The following is a 20703-nucleotide window of genomic DNA, read 5'->3' on the forward strand; positions in this document are numbered from 1 at the left end:
AGCAGCCCGTCTCCCAGCAGTCATGAGAGCAAGGGGTCTGAAGGGGCGAGTCAGGAAACGGAGAGGGAGTGCCAGGGCTCTGGTAACATCAAAGAGCCCCTGCTCCATAGGCAGGAAGAGAGGGAGGCGGAAAAAGTGGGCAGGAATAGGTCAGACAGAAGACCTGTCCCCCCGACGCCGGAAGTGAGGAGGAGGAAAGGGAGGCGCTTCTCAGTTCCGAGGCTTTTATGCTGGTCACGAACGCGGAGGGGGGTAGTGCAGGAATCTGACTCGAGCGGGTAGACATGAAATGAGCAATCCGTTACACTGTAAATAATGTGCACCAATAAAAACGTCTGAAAGACAAGCATGTGGAAGGTCGTTACTCAAGAGTAGTCACAACAACCCTGACAACAAGGTAGGGTCCTTTTTAATGAGTTTATTCATTCATAATAGCGAGAGACAAAAGAACGCATCTAGCCCTGACAATGGCATTGCTCCAACTGGACTTCTCCTCCCTCCTTCCTAACAACAGCACCTCCCTTTATGGTGGCCACTCGTGACCAATTGTTTCTGAGTCCTTTGTTCCTGCACTCTTAACAAATGATGAGTTCTGGGAGAAGGGGGTTCAGAAATACTCTCCAGTGACAATGTGTCAGCTGGCTGCTCTGCTTCTGTCTCCCCTCCCCCTTCTGCTAACATTTTCCAACTCTTCTGTTTGCCTATCCCTGAGCTGTGATCTTCCTCAAACTCTTCAAACCTCTGTTGCAATTCAATTCTGCATTCCTCTTCTCCTGCAGCATTAGGAAAAGGGGAGGGTCTCCACCATTCCTCCTCCATCTTACCCTCTTGAGTCCAATCCCTGACAGTTGTTTGCTTTCTCTTCCCCAAATGCGTGGAGACTGAATGTGCACCTTTCCCCTGCCCATTTTGTGTGTTTTTCTGTAGAAATTTCACCCACTCAAAATGTACAGAGGGGGGGAAATGAGCTTCAGCAGTATTCTCCACAGATTTTAAGGTGCGATAGTTCTCACTTCCGCAAGTGGGCTGATGTGTCAGCTCCTTTTCCCCTGCCACTGAAAGACACCCAGATCTCCGCAGATCCCCACGAAAAGAAGCTCGGAGAGGGTATAAAATGGAAGAGACCCCAACAATCACAACTATGAAAAAAATGTAGACTGCCAAAACTCTTCTCGCTTTTACTATTGGTTTTTTTGTTGTTTTGATTCAGTTTTTATTGCTTTCTTACTTGTTTATTGTTGGAAACCTTCTCTAAAATGTGTGTATAGATGAAACGGATTAGCAGCAGATGGGGTCGGAATTTGAACTACAGGGGTGCCTCGCTTAACGAATGCCCTGCTTAACGAAATTTCCGCTTAACGAAAGGATTTTTCGAGCGGAGGTTGCCTCGCTAGACGAATTCGTTTTATGAAAAATTCGTCTAGCAAATCGCGGTTTCCCATAGGAATGCATTGAAATTAAATTAATGCGTTCCTATGGGCAAAAAAAAAATTCAAAAAAAATTCAATGCATTCCTATGGGATTCGCTAGACGAATTTTTCGTTATAAGAAAAGACCTGTGGAACGAATTAAATTCGTCTAGCGAGGCACCACTGTATAACAATGACAGCACATGTAGGGCTTCCCCATACCTGAGTTTAATGTGTATTTTAAGCTGCTTATGTTCCCATTTAAGCAGGGGTGTAGGAAGGGGGCGGGTCGCCCAGGTGCCACTCTGGGAGGGGTGACAAGATGGCCCCTGCCTCCCCCCAGCTGTAGAGCAGCCAAGGGCGTGCACAGTCCGTAGGGGCAGTGCTCGCGCAGCGTCCGTATGGGCTGCCGCTCTCGCGCGCCGTCCTTACGGGCGTCCATACGGGCTGCCTCTCACATGGCAGCCTGTATGGCCGCCGCGCCCAAGCGGCATCCCATACAGACTGCACATGTGTGGCACCCCGTATGGTAACCGCACATGCGCAGTCCGTACGGGCTACCGCTTGCACGTCATCCATATGGGCTGCACATGCACACTCCATATGGGATGCCGCTCGCGTGGCAGACTGTACGGTTGTCGTGCAAGCCATATGGCGTGCGCATGTGTGGCATTCCGTATGGAGTGCACCGCCCCAGTTGCCGGAGGGGGTTTCTCCGCCACTGCATTTAAGTAGCTTCATCTGCATGACATCTGCCTCAAACAGATCCTAACTGGTGGGCTTCCCCCTGTAAATCCAATGATTATCTGATAAATTATGAAAAATGCAAGTCTAAACTGCTTCGCTCCAGACATCAGACATATTGTTTCTTTTGTTTCCTGTGGCTGGATCAAGCATCCTTTTTTTGGTATTCCCTTTTCCACTCCCCCTGCATCTTTCTAACACTAGTTCTGTTCTGGCAGACCAATGGTGCTTGTTTCTTGCAAGCTTTGCACCTGTTTTTGGTTATGTGATGTGTGCAATACAGAAAAACTGTTATTTCTCCTAATCTTAACACACTCTCTCTCTCTCTCTCTCTCTCTCACACACACACACACCAATTGATTTGACAACTATCTCTTTTAGAATGGGAAATGACTGTCATTTTAGGATTGAACATAAAGTAAACTGTGCACCAGCAGGCTTGCATTGAATTGGGAATTGGGTTTGTCTTGTTCCCAAAAAGTCAAAATGGATTATCCATCTGTGACAAATTGAAGCACTTTTAAAATGTTTATTTCTGCCCGGCTGGCGAAGAGTTAACCCACCTCCAGCCTGACTGGCATAGAACTCTGATGGGGGCGGGACTGTGCCCGGTTTGAAAGGAGGGAGTGTCGGTTTGGTCAGTTAGGAGGGAGAGGGAGGAAGGTGTGGTGTGATGTTATGTGGTGGCTTGTATGAAGACAGTTAAGAGGCTAGGAAAACTTAAAGTTGAATGTTTGACTGAGTTTATTTTGTACAACTGGAACAAAGCTAATTAATAAATGACACGTTAAAGAATCACTTATGTTTTTAACACAATAAAACTTCATCTCTGTTTTTGCCAACAAGAGGTCCGTCTGTATTTTTCCAGCGAGGTACCAGGACTCACAGCCGTGGTGACTCAAGAGAGGGCAAAACTCACCTCAGGCAGGGAGGTGGTGGTTTGTGTCCTGAAGTTACTCGGAGGAGGCTTAGAAGGGTAACCTGAGGTGCCAAGAAGTTGCCAGAGTGCATAGGGCAAACTTCTACAGTGGGGGAATCCAACTGAGGGAGACCCTTTACTGGAGGCAAGAGGTTATTCCTGGGGGGACAGCCTAGAGTTTCTTAAGGTACCAGGCCACGCAAGCTGGAAGGCTCTCCTTACTTAGAAACCCATTAGTAAAAGGGGTTTATTTTTGAGGCGGTAGGACCAGAGGGTGGGTGTTTTCCCCTCTGGATTCCTGTGTCGCAGGGATAGTAAGGTAGAGTGGGACCAGGGTCGTCACATTTTTGGTGGCAGCGTCGTGATCGAAATTCAAAGCTCACGCGCCTAGTTTGGTTTGAGTCTGTCAGGATTTTCCTGTGAGGAAAATGACTCACGTAAGAAAACCCAGAGAGGCAAAAGGAGATGAAAGAACGGAAGGGGCTGAGGGAAGCCCAGGTTCTGAGGTAGAACTGATGAAACTACGAATTGAGATGGCCCGAATTGAAGCTGAGAGGGAAAAGATAGCAGCTGAAAGTGAGAGGGAAAAAGCCAGAATTGAAAGTGAGAGAGAAAAAGCCAGAATTGAAGCTGAGAGGGAAAAGATAGCATCTGAAAGTGAGAGGGAAAAAGCTAGAATTGAAAGTGAGAGAGAAAAAGCTAGGATTGAAGCTGAAAGTGAGAGGGAAAAAGCTAGAATTGAAAGTGAGAGAGAAAGAGCTAGGATTGAAGCTGAAAGTGAGAGGGAAAAAGCTAGAATGGAAGCTGAGGAGAGAATGCAGTCCGAGAGGTTAAGGGTTCAATTAGAACAGGACAGAATGAAGCTTGAAGAGATACGTTTGCGATCAGAATTAACTCAGAGTCCAGTTAATAATGATAGTACCGCAATTAATTTAAAAAGATTCCCCAAATTTGGAAAAGACGATAATGTCGAATCGTTTCTATTTACCTTCGAACGCGTTTGTGTGGAATTTCAAATACCTGAGGAGAACTGGATGCTTTATTTAAGACCTCAAATTTGTGGGATACTAAGTGAAATTTATGCTGACCTGAGGGAAGAAGAGCTGTCAAGTTACCAAGTATTTAAGCAAAGAGTCAGGGTTCGATGTGGGCTCACGGCTGAACAAAGCAGAAAGGCTTTTCGTGAGGCAAAAAAGGAACATAAAGAGACTTATGCCCAACTAGCTAGCCGCTTAGATAAATTACTTGACAGATGGATTCAAGGGAGTGGAGTGAAGGACTTTGAGGAGTTAAAACAATTAATTTGTTTAGAACAATTTTTTAAGCAAATCCCTAGCAATTTACGTTGGTTCTTGAGGGATAAAAAACTGAAAACTGTGGCACGGGTTGCTGAGGTCTTAGACGAACTACAAGGAGATTTCAATGAAATAACATTCCCAAAACACTCACAGAAGGGTGATCCATGGAGAAACAGAGAAAATAAAGACAGGCAAGAAAATTTTCCTGTCAGGGAATCAGTTTCTGACAAGACAGGGTCTAAGAAAATCACTTGTTTTTTCTGTAATCGTGAGGGCCATGTACGTGCCAGGTGCCCCCTGCTGGTTAAGTCGCAAACTACACCTACTGCAGCTAAACAAGTAAAACTGGTAATGCAGTCACAGGAAAATAGCTCGCCTCAGACAGAAGGCTCAGAGAAATCAGACAGTCCAGCTGAGACTACTTCTAAGGTCTTACAGGTCTGGAGGGCTGAGCAGGAGTGCAACCAAGATTACATGGAGCCAATTGAATTAAATGGTCAGTCTTTTTTAGGTTTGAGGGACACAGGAGCAGAAGTCTCACTTGTTAAATCACAATTTGTTCCAAAGGAGCAGTACCTCAAGGGTCAGTCCTATAGTTTAAAAGGCATATGGGGCCCACATTTTGAAGTACCATTAGCTGAAGTTGATATTACCTACAAAGGATTTTGTGGCAAATGGAGAGTAGGAATCCTAAATGAATTGGAGGTGCCCTTTTTAATAGGGAATGACCTAGCTAGTCAGAAGCACCGCATTCAAGTGATAACTAGGTCACAGTCTCAAGTCACTGAGAGTAATCCTCCTGCAGTTATAGAGTCACCCATAGAGCCTGGTGAGGATGAAGGGCTGATTAGCGTGCCAGTGGTCCAGGAGCACGGTGCCCAATTCTTGAGTGATCAAAAAGAGGATGAAACTATAAAAGAGCTGTGGGGTAAAGCACAAAGTCCTACTGCAGAAGTAACTGTGGAAAACCCCTGCTTATTTACCACCATTGAGGGAAGACTGTATAGAATTTCTAGGAGGAGGAAAACTGCTGCTGTTTGGGAAAGGAAGAAACAGTTAGTGTTGCCAAGAGCTTACCGGTTGCAAGTGCTACAAATGGCACACGACGCACCCTCAGCAGCGCATCTAGGCATTAGAAAGACTAGTGATAGAATCCAAGCAAGATTTTACTGGCCTGGGATGGGCAAAGACATCAAAGAGTATTGCAAGTCCTGTGTGATCTGCCAAAAAGCAGGCAAAAGAGCGGACAAAACGCGAGGCTTGTTACAGTCTATTCCCGTAATTACTGAGCCCTTTTCCAGAGTAGGAGTGGACATCCTCGGGCCTATCTCCAGAGTTACAAAAAGGGGGAATAAATTTATTTTATGCCTCGTGGATTATGCTACGCGCTATCCAGAAGCAATACCTCTAAAGGACATTGATTCCAAGACTGTAGCAAAAGCCCTCATGTCGGTATTCTTAAGGCTGGGATTCCCCAAAGAAATTATAACAGATTTAGGGACATCCTTCACGTCCAAGACCATGGAAGAGCTTTTAACTCTTTGTGGGATTAAGCATGTTAAAACTACGGCTTATCATCCACAGTCGAATGGCTTGACGGAGAAATTTAATTCGACCCTGAGCCGGATGCTAAAAACCTATTCCATCAATCATCCTAACGACTGGGATGAGAGGCTGCAACACTTCCTATTTGGTTATCGCGAAGTGCCGCAGGAGAGCACAGGGTTCAGTCCTTTTGAACTCCTATTTGGACGACAGCCACGAGGACCCCTAGACGTGATGAAAGCAGCGTGGTCAGGGGAGGAGCAGATCGACAGCCCTGATGTTGTGACGTATCTACAGGAGCTGCAGAGCGACCTTCAAGAGCTACGGGAGCAAGCTGCTCACAACTTGCAGCAGGCACAGCGTCGACAGAAGCAGTGGTATGATGCACACGCAAGAGACAGATCTTTCCAGCCCGGTGACAGTGTGCTCGTGTTAAGAACAAGACGTCGAAAGAAGTTGGAGATGTCGTGGGACGGTCCCTTCAAAGTGGTCGAGAAGATATCTGCGGTGAACTATTTGGTAGAGTTAGATGGGGAAGGGAACCGATGTAAAAACTTCCATGTAAATTTACGTAAGCCTTATTTTGACAGAAATAAGTTGGTGTTACAAGTAAAGGGGAAGGTGACCCAAGGAATTCATTTAACTGGGTGGGGAGTGCTGAGTAAGGGCACAACTCTAGCAGAGGTGTCATTCGATGAAAGTCTGACCCCAGAGCAAAAGGAGCAGTTAAAAATAGTCCTTGCTCAGTTTGCCCAGATCTTCTCAAACATCCCAGGGAGGACCAGCCTAGCAACTTATAAAATAGACACAGGGTAAGCACATAAGTGGGAAGGAAAACATCATAGCGGACGCTTTGTCTAGGTATATTTTTGAGAGGTATAGAATGGTGCGAATTATTATATGAAATGGCGGGAACCCTAGCAGATCATTTGTGCTTAGGCGTTATAATCTGACACATGCCAAACATGGTTTATCTGTGTACAAGTTTATGAGATGTTAATTTAGTTGACTTTGTAATATGAATGTTATAGAATGCATTGGAGTATTTTTAACCCCAAGCCCATTGCTTTGGCATTGCTCTAGTTAGTTAAGAGCAAGCCGACGCAATGTCTTTGTGGTGGGGGAGATATGTGACAAATTGAAGCACTTTTAAAATGTTTATTTCTGCCCGGCTGGCGAAGAGTTAACCCACCTCCAGCCTGACTGGCATAGAACTCTGATGGGGGCGGGACTGTGCCCGGTTTGAAAGGAGGGAGTGTCGGTTTGGTCAGTTAGGAGGGAGAGGGAGGAAGGTGTGGTGTGATGTTATGTGGTGGCTTGTATGAAGACAGTTAAGAGGCTAGGAAAACTTAAAGTTGAATGTTTGACTGAGTTTATTTTGTACAACTGGAACAAAGCTAATTAATAAATGACACGTTAAAGAATCACTTATGTTTTTAACACAATAAAACTTCATCTCTGTTTTTGCCAACAAGAGGTCCGTCTGTATTTTTCCAGCGAGGTACCAGGACTCACAGCCGTGGTGACTCAAGAGAGGGCAAAACTCACCTCAGGCAGGGAGGTGGTGGTTTGTGTCCTGAAGTTACTCGGAGGAGGCTTAGAAGGGTAACCTGAGGTGCCAAGAAGTTGCCAGAGTGCATAGGGCAAACTTCTACAGTGGGGGAATCCAACTGAGGGAGACCCTTTACTGGAGGCAAGAGGTTATTCCTGGGGGGACAGCCTAGAGTTTCTTAAGGTACCAGGCCACGCAAGCTGGAAGGCTCTCCTTACTTAGAAACCCATTAGTAAAAGGGGTTTATTTTTGAGGCGGTAGGACCAGAGGGTGGGTGTTTTCCCCTCTGGATTCCTGTGTCGCAGGGATAGTAAGGTAGAGTGGGACCAGGGTCGTCACACCATCTTTATGGGCAGAAGTGGGGGTGGGGGAGACAGAAGTGGGTTCTAGATTTAAAAAATCAACTTCTCTCTCCCCCCTACCCCATTAGGTCTAAGCACACTTCTTCCTGCCCTCAGTAACAAGGAGAACATCTTCCCCAAAGCTGCTCTGTTTCAGTCCACCACCCTTTTCATATATCTCTTCTGCTACGAGGCATGAGGTATGGAAAGATGGCCCATCAAAAAGGTCAGTTTCAAACTGTGGGCAAATAATTGCACACTGGGTGACAGGAGAGATAGCTTTCATCCTACATAGTCTGTTTGAGAATTCAGTTGTCTATTGTGGTTTACAGTTACATCCGCAAACCGTGTGTTTTTAAAGGTCAAGGACTAATAATAACAATGCCATGTAATTTCCTGACACCATACACTGCACCAGGGGTAGCTAACCTTTTCTTCAGCTTGGGGACCAAACACTGAGGGTTTGCCACACCTCCAAGGGCTGCATGCCAGCAAGTACACTCTCACACATGCAGTGCGGGTGTGAACAACCATATAGGCACATGCACACACATACAGGCAAACACATTTAAAGAACTTGCCTGAAGGCAGCCACTACCAACGCACCCTTCACCCTCTCATTCCTTGCAGTGGGAGGAGTCTATCTTCTACAGCACTTCCTGTAACATCATGCCAATGCCTGATTAGTAGAAGCAGTCATTGTTTCTCCAGGCCAGCCAGTGTTTTGGGCTCACTATGTAGCTTTGTGCTTTGACTGCTTTCAAGAACGTTAGTTAAAGATTGTAGGTGGTAGAGCAGAGTAGCACCATTGGGATTAATGAACCTAAGTAAGTTGTGTTAATTAATATCAATGGACCTTCATTAGACTAGCATTTGATACTAGCCAACAGAGAAGACCTAAAGAGGGAGCTCATATCATCAGTTCATGAAGAGACCACCCGTGGCCTGAGATAATTATTGAGCCAACCGTTCCCCAATCTTTCTTGGCTACTTAAAACCTGTGTGTTCTGAGGTGAAGGCAGTAGAGGACATGGCCAGGCCAAATGAAGCTGAACGCTAGAAAAAGAAAGTACTTCTTCTCACTCTGCATAGTTAAACTACGGGATTTGCTCCTGCAAGAAACAGTGATGGCCACCAACCTGGATGGCTTCAAAATAGGGTTAGACAAATTCATGGAAGAGAAGGCTATTAATGGCTACTAACCCTGATGGCTATGTTCTGCCACCACTATCAGAAGCAGTATGCTTCTGAAGTACCAGCTCTTGGACAACTGCAGGAGAAAAGAATGCTGCTGTACTCCAATCCTGTTTGTTGGTTTCCCATAGGTCAAAATAGTAGAATGCTGGACTAGATGGGTCACTGGCGTGATCCAGCAGGCTCTCATGTTCTTTACTCATCTCATCAGCTCTGAGAAGACAACCAATGGACTTAGACAATTCTCCTGTTTTATTGATTTGTTTTTCATATTTTCGTACTGTGGCATACTGCCACATCTGTACAGGGTAATCTTAAAGGTCAAGAGCTAGTAATAGCAATGCCATGATAGTTGCTGTAACCATATACTACACTCTTATAGGGCTGTATCAGCAGAAAAGTGGTATATAAATGCAACCCAAAGAAAAACAATGAAATAAGCATTGCTATAATCCATATCTATTTATAGTTATTCATCAGTGGAGTACCTTTGGTATGTGTACTGCAAGAGGTTTTTTTTTTAATTGCTTGTTCCAACATGTTTTATTTAATAATTAAAATAATTCCAACAATTTATGTCTGGGTACTCAGAGGTATGCAGTACCGGCACTTTCCCCCTCCAAATGTTAAAAGTGTGGCACTAATGAAGGATGAGCCTATCAATTCAAGAAGGATAAGCCTATCGATTGCTACTAGCCATGATGGCTGTGTTCTGCCTCCACAGGGTGGGGGAGAGGGCTCTGTGCTTGGGTCCTGCTTAAAGGTTTACCACAGGCACCTGGTTGGCCTCTGTGAGAACAAGATGTTGTACTAGATGGGCCATTGACCTGAGTCATCAGGCTCTTCCCCGTTGTGGCTCGGTTCACAAACTTAATTCGTTGGGAAACATTTGATTGGCTAGTACCTTCCTGTGATGCAGAAGCGCACCGTGTGGTCTGGGTTGCATGAGAAGATTTGTGCTCAGCTGTTGGATGATTAGTCCAGCATTGCAATCTGGTTTGGAATAGGTAGTCTTCAGCAACTGCATGATTTGTAAACCCCGAATCCAGTGGCTGTGAAGCAAATGAGTAATGATAATTAGCTGTTAAAAGCTTTCAGCTTTGTTTCACTTTGTATTGCTAGGCCACAGGATGTTTTCAGGAAATTCCAGCTCATAAGTAGTAAATTTACCGTATCATCACAATATGCAGTAGACCACAGACTCAGAGAGAAAGAGATGGAGGGGGGGAGAGAGATGTACACCAGCAAGCAGTAAATGACAGGAAGCAACAGTACTGTTTGTTATTGCACAACAGAATTATTAATAACATTAATAGTTCAATTCACTAACTTTTGCAGAAAGGGAGTCTGAGGATCAGAGGCAGATAGTGGTGAAAAGATATGAAGTTCAAGACCTTATTGATAAAAACTGACAAATTGCCAGGTTTGGGTGGCCTCTACCTGAGAATTCTCAAAGAACTCAAATGTGAAGTTGCCAATATTCTAACAAAAATATGTAACTTGTGCCTAATATCAACCTCCATACCTGAGGACTGGAAGTCACCAATATAACACCAACTTTTAAAAAGGAATTGGGGGGTGGAGGGATTCTGGAAATTGCAAGCTGGTTAGTTTAATGCTTGTTATGGAAAAACCAGTGGAAAGTATTGTTAAAGATAAAATAACCAACCATATAGAAGAACAAGCCTTGCTGAAGCAGAACCAACATGGCTTCTACAAGGATAAATCCTGTCTCACTAACCTATTACAGTTGTTTGAGAGTGTCAGCCAGCATAGAGGTGATCCAGCTGACACAGTATACTTGGACTTTCAAAAAGCTTTCACAAAGTACCTCACCAAGGACTCCTGAGTAAGCTTAGCATTCATGGAATAAGAGGCAAGGTCCTCTTGTGAAACAGGAACAGGTTAAGTAACAAGAAGCAGAGAGGAGGAATAAATGAACAATTTTTCTAATAGAGGGTGTGTAGAAGGTGAAGTCACCCAAGGATCAGTATTGGGAACTATACTTTTTATCTTGTTCACAAACAATCTAGGACAAGAGGGAACCTTGTGGGAAACAACAGGACAGCTCCCATGGCACTGAACAGTAGCCTCTCATGATTACTTTCTGGAAATGGCCCTGGTGGAAGGAACAGAACTACTAAAGTATAATGGCTCCTATCCCCACTCGCCTGAGCTACTCCAGAAGGAAACCATGATCCACAGTATCAACCACTGCTGAGAGATCAAGGAGAATGAGCAGGGTCACACATCCCACATTTATCTCCTGATAATGTCATCAACAATGGCAACCGAGCCAGTTTTCAATGCTATGACCAGGCCTGAAGCCAGACTGGATTGGATCCAAAATAAACTTGCGGATGCTGTAATGTAGTTATACACATTCGTGGTGTGGCCACGTTCAGAATATTGTGTACAGTTCTAGTTGCCTCAGCTCAGTAAGAATATTGATGAGTTGGGGGAAACGTTTTAGAAAAAGGCAACCACCCTGGTCAACTGGATGGAGTAACTCCCCCTTTAAGGAAAGGGTAGAGGAGGCATCCCCAAACTGTGGCCCTCCAGATATTTTGGCCTACAACTCCCATGATCCCTAGCTAACAGGACCAGTGGTCGGGGAAGATGGGAATTGTAGTCCAAAACATCTGGAGGGCCGAAGTTTGGGGGTGCCTGGGGTAGAGCATTTGGAGTTTTTTTTAGTTTAGAAAAAAGGTGAGGTGATATGATAGAAGTTTATACAATTATTCATGGTACACAAAAAGTGGACAGAGAAAAGTTTTTCTTCCTCTCTCCTGAATTTGGGGGTATCCAATTCAGCTGAACGTTAGAAGATTCAGGACCAAATAACGGACTTCTTCACATAGCACATAATTAGACGCAGGAGGCATTGATCACCACCAACTTAGATGGCTTTAAAAGAGGATTCAACAAATTCATGGATAATAAGTCTATTTGTGGTCTTTTGGAACTGGCAACCCAGCAAAAATGCTTTGTGGATTCTTGTGAATCAATCCACCTTATAAAGTTTCTTCCAAGCTGTGTCTCTGCTGCATCAAAAGGTGCTCTCTACCATGCATACAAATACACATGCAAAGTATGCATTACCCAAAATGTAGCAAAATTCATGCTTCAGTGATGCATGTAGGGTAGCTAATGCATGTGGTGAAGGATCATACACACCTGAGCATTCTGACATGGCAAATACATGCTCAGAAAGAGAATTGCACCAACTCACAAACAAAAGAAAATATTGTGCAAATCCGCAAAAGTTGCATCTTTTGAGGATGCAAAATAAGATAATTCTATGCATTTTGAGCACCAGAGGCAATAAGCAGATGACGGTCTATGGCAAGATGGAAAAAAGTTTGCACATCAGATGACACAATCTTGTCAACAAAGGGAACTGTCACACTGCAGTCTTAAACACAATTCTAAAATCAGAGGACAGAGGACAAGATGGTTGGACAGTGTTCTCGAAGCTACGAACATGAGTTTGACCAAACTGCGGGAGGCAGTGCAAGACAGGAGTGCCTGGCGTGCTATGGTCCATGGGGTCACGAAGAGTCGGACACGACTAAACGACTAAACAACAAAATCATCTTGTACAATAGCATCATGTGTTTTCTTAGCTGTGGCATGAGAGAGCTTCCTTATAACACAACCATCCCTGATGCAGCTTACTGAAAAAGTCCCCTTCGATTCCCATGAGTTTCCATCTTATGTGAGTTCTATTTTTACCCAGTAGCATATCCCAACCTCCAAGCTTTCTAGTTCCTGTGCTTAGCCCATTTAGGAGATTTCCAATGGGGAAAGTGTGTGTACACACTTACAAATTAGAATTACTCTTGCCTGCTTTTATTTTATTTATTTATTTATTTCATAAAATTTCTATCCTACCTGACTGTAAAAAACAAACAAACAAACAAACAAAACAGTTTTTGAAGAATGCAAGCATTCAGTGAACAGACGGAAACTCACAATCAGCAAAACAACACAAACTGCTGAGACTGTAGCAACTCTTTCTTAGCAGCGATCTGGGCGCTGTGTGGGAGGCTGCAGGGGCACCAGATGGGGAGCTGGGTACAAAGCTCATTGCACTTGAGACTGTGAGACAAGAGCCCCCAGGAGACCTCCCAGGCACCGAAAGCCTATAGAGCCAGAGCCTGGGCCCTTGCAGGTACCCAAAGAAGCAGATGTATTTCACAACAGGATGGGAAGCAATGGAACAGAGATGGGGGCCTTCTTCAGATAGCAGGCGGTTGGCCCTTTTAAGGGCCTGAAGTTCTCTGGAGCCTGGAGGACATAGTCAAGAGACAGAGACTTAAAAGGCCCCAGTCTGCTCCCAACTTTTGTCAGAGCAAATTGGTCCCTCAAAGCCATCCATGGTCTAACTAGCCTTGCCTCAAGACTTGCTGCTTTCATTGTGGGATCAAGCATCAGGCCAGAACATGGTATCAGTGCTGAGAAGAGAAGCAAGAAGTGCTGGGTAAAGTGGCTGCAGTAGCAGACACTGTCTTTATTTCTCCAAAAGGGCTCTGGCCCTCAGTGTGTTGCATGTTGGGGCTGGGACCTAGAGATGTTAAAGGTAATGAAGATGGTGTCTGTAGCTACCTTGGTCACTGCTTCTCTTTTCAGTGCTCTGCCTAACCACGAAGCAGCTGGAGCCACAAGCTGTAGAGAAACAATACCACCTTGTGCCAGTACCAGGGACTCCAGTGTATGGAATGGCAAAGGTTTGGCAAAAACCAGCAGCCATTGTTGGAGAAAGAGGTTTGGAAGAGAGATTCCTACTTTCCAGAAGCAGAGTTAGCACAATGGCAATTGCTCCAAGCACACTAAAACTTGATTAGATTTCCATCTGCCCTTATCCACCTTTAAAGAAAGGTTAACCACAAAAATACATAGGCTAGAATAAATCACACACACTTAGCTTTGCAAATAAGTTTCAGAAATTACAGCAACCCTTCAGCCACTGACAATAAAATAAAGAAGAAAATGGTTCCAAGTAGTAGTAGTAGTAGTAGTAGTAGTAATATATTTATACCCCGCCGATCTGGCTGGGTTTCCCCAGCCACTCTGGGCAGCTTCCAACAGAAAAATAAAATAAGACAATCTATTAAACATCTCCCTAAACAGGCCTTCAGATGTCTTCTATGTCTTCTAAAAATCTGGTAGCTATTTTTCTCTTTGACATCTGCTGGGAGGGTGTTCCACAGGGCGGGCGCCACTACCGAGAAGGCCCTCTGCCTGGTTCCCTACAACTTGGCTTCTCGCAACGAGGGAACTGCCAGAAGGCCCTCGGTACTGGACCTCAGTGTCCGGGCAGAATGATGGGGGTAGAGACGCAGCTTTAAAAAACTTAAAAACAAAACAATTTCATTTTCTTACAAAAGAACTATGCAATCTTGCATTAGCAAAGATGTAGGTTGTAAAAATCTTCTTTTAGAGAGATTTTTCATTCACTTGGTTTTAATACATGAGCTGGGAGCCATGCTGCAGCTCCAGCTTGTTCCAGGAAGCAGCAGAGAGAGAAAAGAAGAAGAAGCAAAGGTTGCTGGGAGCCTGCTATGCCACACCCACTGGCAATTTGAGCTCTTTGCTCAGACTAACTCTTTCATGCACCCAAGTGAGTCAGGAATTGTGTATTACAACAGCCATGTGTTCACATGGTCTGGCAGCACATAGGGATAGCTTTGTGACCTCCTTAGCAGCATGGTGCCCAGACTAAAGGCAAGTAGCAGACCTGGTCACTTCATAGCAGGAATTGGTATTGGATTGATTGGCAGTCTGATGTCATATGATTTCCAGGATGAGGAAGATTCTGAGCTGCAGTGACAGTGTCCTGACTTGAACTGCTTGGTTCTTTCTTCTGACTAGTGATCCTGGTGGCACATGAAGCAAGGAAATGATGCCTGGTCCACAATCCACACGCCCTCATGGCACCCTGATAATGAACTCATAGTTGCTTTGAGAATGGCATTGAGATTGGATGTGGATGGCGCTGTGGTCTAAACAACTGAGCCTCTTGGGCTTGCCAATCAGAAGGTTGGTGGTTCGAATCCGCACAATGGGATAAGCTCCTGTTGCTCTGTCCCAGCTCCTGCCTACTTAGCAGTTTGAAAGCAAGCCAGGGCAAGTAGATAAATAGGTACCGCTGTGGTGGGAAGGTAAACAGTGTTTCTGTGCACCCTGGCTTCCGTCATGGTGTTCTGTTGTGGCTGAAGTGGTTTAGTCATGCTGGCCACATGACCCAGAAAGCTGTCTGTGGACAAACGCTGGCTCCCTCGGCCTGAAAGCGAGATGAGCGCCGCAACCCCATAGTCGCCTTTGACAGGACTTAACCGTCCAGGGGTCCTTTACCTTTTTCACCTTTTTAGGCTGATGGTCTAACTATCTCTGATATTTCTTTGTTTTTCACACCTTTATCACTTAACAACCTTGCATTTGATACATATCATTTCCCCAGAATTTCATGTCCTTCTCAGGAAAAGTTACATTGGCTTACCGGTGCTAATTACAGTAATTCTTTGAGTATGAAATCCTGTGTCACAATCAAGCCAGATATTATTTACTATTTGCTTACTTATTGCTCACCCTTCACGCCCGAGTCCCAGGGCAGGTTACATCTTAACTGTTCTTAATATGGTGTTTTAAACAACTTCCAATCACAAAAATAAGGTGGGCCCTAAAAATATAACCTCAAGTGTAAAAAGCCAGAGTAAACAGGTGCTTCAGCAGCAGCAGTATCAGAAGCTCTCTAATGAAGGTGCCAGGTATACCTCTGTAGGGAGGGAAGTCCACAGCATAGGTGCAGTTGCAAGCACCCCAAGCTTCTAACAGAGAGGAACTATTAAGAAGGTCCCCCTTTGCAGATCTCAGCACCCAAGAAGGTCTGTAGGGAAGACCGGCAGAGCTCTGAATGGCCTACAGTAGATCAGCAAGTGGTGTTGATTTTCAATTATTTTACAAAAGCAATAATGATATGGTTTGCCTCTCCCCAGTTAGGCCACTTCAGATCCCAGGTCAGTATCATACCCTTCAACATTTTTGTCCCCCCAAATCTGATCTGGCACTGGCACTCAACAGCAGGGTGCACCAGAGCTCTGGAAGACCCTTCTCACTCGCATTGGACCGAAAAAATGGGACATTCCAGGATGCAAACAGAAGCCACGATTGGCTTCTGTGGTTCCGGGATATCCCGCATAAAACAGGACAGTTGTGGGGTATGTATGAACTCAGATGTAGATTTGTACCTTCATATGCAGGTCATTCCACCGTATTCCCCCTGGGGTACCCATGGCTCTGACCGCTAAGCCACTGGCGGGGGAAGAAGAGTGTGGGGGGAGCGCAACGCCCCCAGCAGCACGATCCCGGTGGGGTGCTATCATGGCTGTCCCCCCGCCCATGCTGGGTGCCACGCCCCCGCAGGCGGCTCGCCACACCACCAGGACACGCATCAGCCCCGCCCCAGCCTGCCCTCTGCCGCCAGGTGCCGGAGCATGAAACTCCGCCACTGCGCTAAGCTACCGTTTTGCATCTGGTTTTGATTCGTAGGTTGTAAGATTCTGGAGGGAAACTGAGTCGATCCTGCAAGCCTGATGCACTTTTCAGTTCTGGAACTCCTGAAAGTCAGCACTTGAACATCTCAACTCTATGAAAGCACTTCTCATTTGAACAGGCTCACATTTGGAAGCCTATGTTAAAACAGGGGGGTGGGGAGGCATTTAACAATAAATTTTATTTCCTTTGTTTTCATTTGCTGTACAATGTTATCTGCTTTGATAAAGGGTAGGTAAAATGATTAAATAAATTGTTTAAAATGTGAGAGGTAATGTAAAGTGTGTGTGTGTGTGTGTGTGTGTGAAATTTTTGGGATTTCCAGCGTTCTTAGAATTGACATGAAAAAAGCTAGTGAATGTCTTAGTTGTTCTGTTTCGTTTTTCTAATGCTGGCTAAAGAACTCAGCAATAATAGTGATAGATGTGGTCACATTTCTTTTCAAAGATGCAGCTTGCAAGGTAATGAGTGACTCTTACTTCCTGCAGATAAACATCCCCCCCCACCCTGAGAAACACAGTTCAAAGTCCCTCCCTACTTAGTGGCTACAAAAGTGTCATTTAACTGTGAGGTCTTTAGCTGAAAACCATATTGCTTTCTGCTCACTCATCATATGGAAATTAGCCAATGACACATCACTCAAGTAGATTCATACAATGAATTCCAAGTAGGGCTGGGCAAGTCCATCAATTTCAGTTTCTTACATTTCCACTCTTAAATCCAGTTCTCCACATTTCCACATCAGTTTGCAGTTATTTTTTAAGTTCCCAGGAGACAATGTCAACAAATTTATCCTAATATACAGCCTTTTTGCAATCACTTTCTGCTAACATAATGCATTTGTAAATGCTGTTCAAAACAATATATGCACTTTTTTGCATACTTTACCCTAGTATCTGCATTATTGTGCACAGTGCTTGGCTGCAGAACTGCGCTTCAAAAATCAAAGTACAAATTTTGAAAGATGGTTGCGTTTCAGTTCCTTGTATTATTTCAGGAAAGGTGAAATTGGTGTGAAATTTAAACATGAACTGAATTGAATTTTCCCAGATCCCTAACTCCAGTAGAAGACTTCCAAAAGGGTTCAGATAAATCACAGGCATCTCTAACAGTTTGAGCAGTGATATAATTATGGTAGTTTTCTAGTTTGCAAATGAAGCTCTATAAAAGCAGGGAGAGGCTGCCCAAATTCCACATACAGGCTATTTTGTTTTATTGAAGAGGGAAGTCACTCTTTGTAGGGAAGAGAAGGCACATCGCAGGCCCACCGGAGCCACTGGATCGGGACAATAATGTGGAAAGAAACTGCAGTGAAATCGGTAGGACAAGCTTCAGCATCAGTTTAGCACAATTTAGCATCATTAAATCAATATGCTTTTATACATGCAGGTACAAGAGTTTTTCCCACCCATGCACTGAAGTTTTCCTTCTCACAACAGAAGACCTGCACAGATGGAATTCCGACTCATGGTCACTCACCCTAGTCCTGCAATCTCCTGATTGGCTCGGCGGGGTTGTTCATATAAGTCAACCCACAGAATATTCTGCCGCTCAAGGTGAAACTTGCTGAAGTTCCAGGTAACTTTGAAAGCTGCCTTGCCAGAGTCAGCTGGGGAAGGAGTTGGTTGGGAGTCTGTACATGTGCTTTCTCACCTGGGAGCTGTTGAGCTCCTGGAGACAGTTTGTTCTCCATCTCTCCTGTGCCTTGCTAGAGGAGCAAGCTAGGGAGCTCTTGTCCTGTGTCTCTTTGCCGGGGGCCTCTGCCTTTGAGAGGAGAAAAAGCGAGAGGCCAGTGCATGTCTCCAAAGGGACTGTAGAAAGCAATTGTCTAAAGTATGCCACATGGAGAAAAGAAGTCATAGACAACCTCCCACACCTGCCTGAAAACAACATAGAAGTGAATAAATGAATATGACTATGTAGGTCCCATTAATTTCAATGGGTCTATCATGACGCGGGTGGTGCTGTGGGTTAAACCACAGAGCCTAGGGCTTGCCGATCAGAAGGCCGGTGGTTCAAATCCCCGCAACAGGGTGAGCTCCTGTTGCTTGGTCCCAGCTCCTGCCAACCTAGCAGTTCGAAAGCACGTCAAAGTGCAAGTAGATAAATAGGTACCGCTACAGCGGGAAGGTAAACGGCATTTCCGTGTGCTGCTCTGGTTCACCAGAAGCGGCTTTGTCATGCTGGCCACATGACCTGGAAGCTGTATGCCGGCTCCCTCGGCCAATAAAGCAAGATGAGCGGCGCAACCCCAGAGTTGTCCACGACTGGACCTAATGGTCAGGGGTTCCTTTACCTTTTACCTCAAAAGAAGTAGCAGAGAGGAACTACTTCCTTTCTATCTCAGCGATAGATAGATGTACTTCTAGGGCAAATTACTATAGAATTGATCCAGCTGGGCACAGGTGGTGCAAGGAGTTGCCCTGTTTCCCCAACCCCAACCTAAGTGCATAATTGAGCTCATACAGATACCCCATAGGGGCATTGCACAGAATGAGAAGTTCATTAAAACTTCCAAATGCAGATGTGTACCTACCCGTAGGCTACCTTGCTTCATTGGCAAGAAGATGTATTGACACGCTCCCAAGACCATGAGCCAGAAGCTCAAAGTTTGCTTTTTGTTGCCTTTTGTGTTTCACCAGTGACTTCCTCCATGAGCCTCCCATTCTCAGAAATGCCCCCATGTTCTGATTTAATAATAATAATAATAATAATAATAATAATAATAATAAATAAATAAATAAATAAATTTTTATTTATACCCCGCCCTTCCCGGTTCAAAACCCGGGCTTAGGGCAGTTAACAACAAATTTAAAACACTTAATTGTAATACAACATAAAAGCAGCATAAAATACAGTATAAAAATCTGAATAACAATAAAATTCAAAGTTCAAAAATCAATTTGGGGGAAATCCATCTAATAAACATTAGATAGTCACCAGGACTAGCTGGCTAAATTAGACCTACTTGGGCCAGCAAGGAGGCCAGGGGAGAATTAGCTGTGGGGTCCCAGAGCGGGTAATCTTCATAAAAGGTGGGGAGGGGAAAACAGAAAGGAAATAAAAGATCAGGCTGAGTTCAAATTAAAGGCCAGGTGGAATAGCTTTGTCTTACAGGCCCGGCGGAAGGAGGTTAAATCCTGTAGGGCCCTAGTCTCATGGGACAGAGCATTCCACCAGGTCGGAGCCATCACTGAAAAGATGAGCCCTGGCCCTTGTGGATGATAGTCTGACTTCCTTAGGGCCCGGGACCTCTAAACTATGGTTATTTATGGACCTTAAGGTCCTCTGTGGGGCATACCAGGAGAGGTGGTCCTAAGCCACAAAGGGCTTTAAAGGTCAAAACCAGCACCTTGAACCTGACCCTATATTCCACCGGGAGCCAGTGCGGCAGGTAAAGCACTGAATGAATATGCTCCCATGGCAGGGACCCAGTGAGGAGCCTCGCTGCAGCATTCTGCACCCACTGGAGTTTCTGGGACAGTTTCTAGGGCAGCCCCGCGTAGAGCGAATTACAATAGTCAAACCTGGAGGCATAGCTGCCAAGTTATCCCTTTTTTAAAGGGATTTTCCCTTATGCTGAATAGGCTTCCTTGCGAGAAAAGGGAAAACTCGGCAGCTATGCCTGGAGGTGACCATCCCGTGGATCACTGTGGCCAGATCGGGGCGGGAAAGGTAAGGGACCAACTGCTTAATGTGGCGAAGATGGGAAAATGTCGCCTTAGCTGTTGCTGTAACCTGCGCCTCCATGGAAAGGGAGGCGTCAAGGATTACACCGAAATGCTTAACAGAAGGCACTGGCACTAATTGGGGCCCCGCAAGAGAAGGGAGTTGGTCCCTCATCCCCATGCCATCCCAACCCAGCCAGAGGACCTCTGTCTTCGAAGGATTTAGTTTTAATCAGCTCCCACGAAACCGTCCAGCCACAGCCTCCAAGCATCTGGTCAGTGTGTCTGGGGCTGAATCAGTGTGGCCACCCATCAGCAGATAGTGGTGACAACCCAGGTCAAAGCTCCAGACAATCTGGGCAAGGGGGCACATATAGCCATGCATTGGCAGGGAAATAAGATTTTATGGAGCTCTCACAAGCTTCTCCATGAGAAAATGTTGGAAGCATCCTTGATGGGGTGGAGCCCTAAATATTTAG

Source organism: Zootoca vivipara, chromosome 10, assembly GCF_963506605.1.
Source record: "Zootoca vivipara chromosome 10, rZooViv1.1, whole genome shotgun sequence".
NCBI lineage: Eukaryota > Metazoa > Chordata > Lepidosauria > Squamata > Lacertidae > Zootoca > Zootoca vivipara.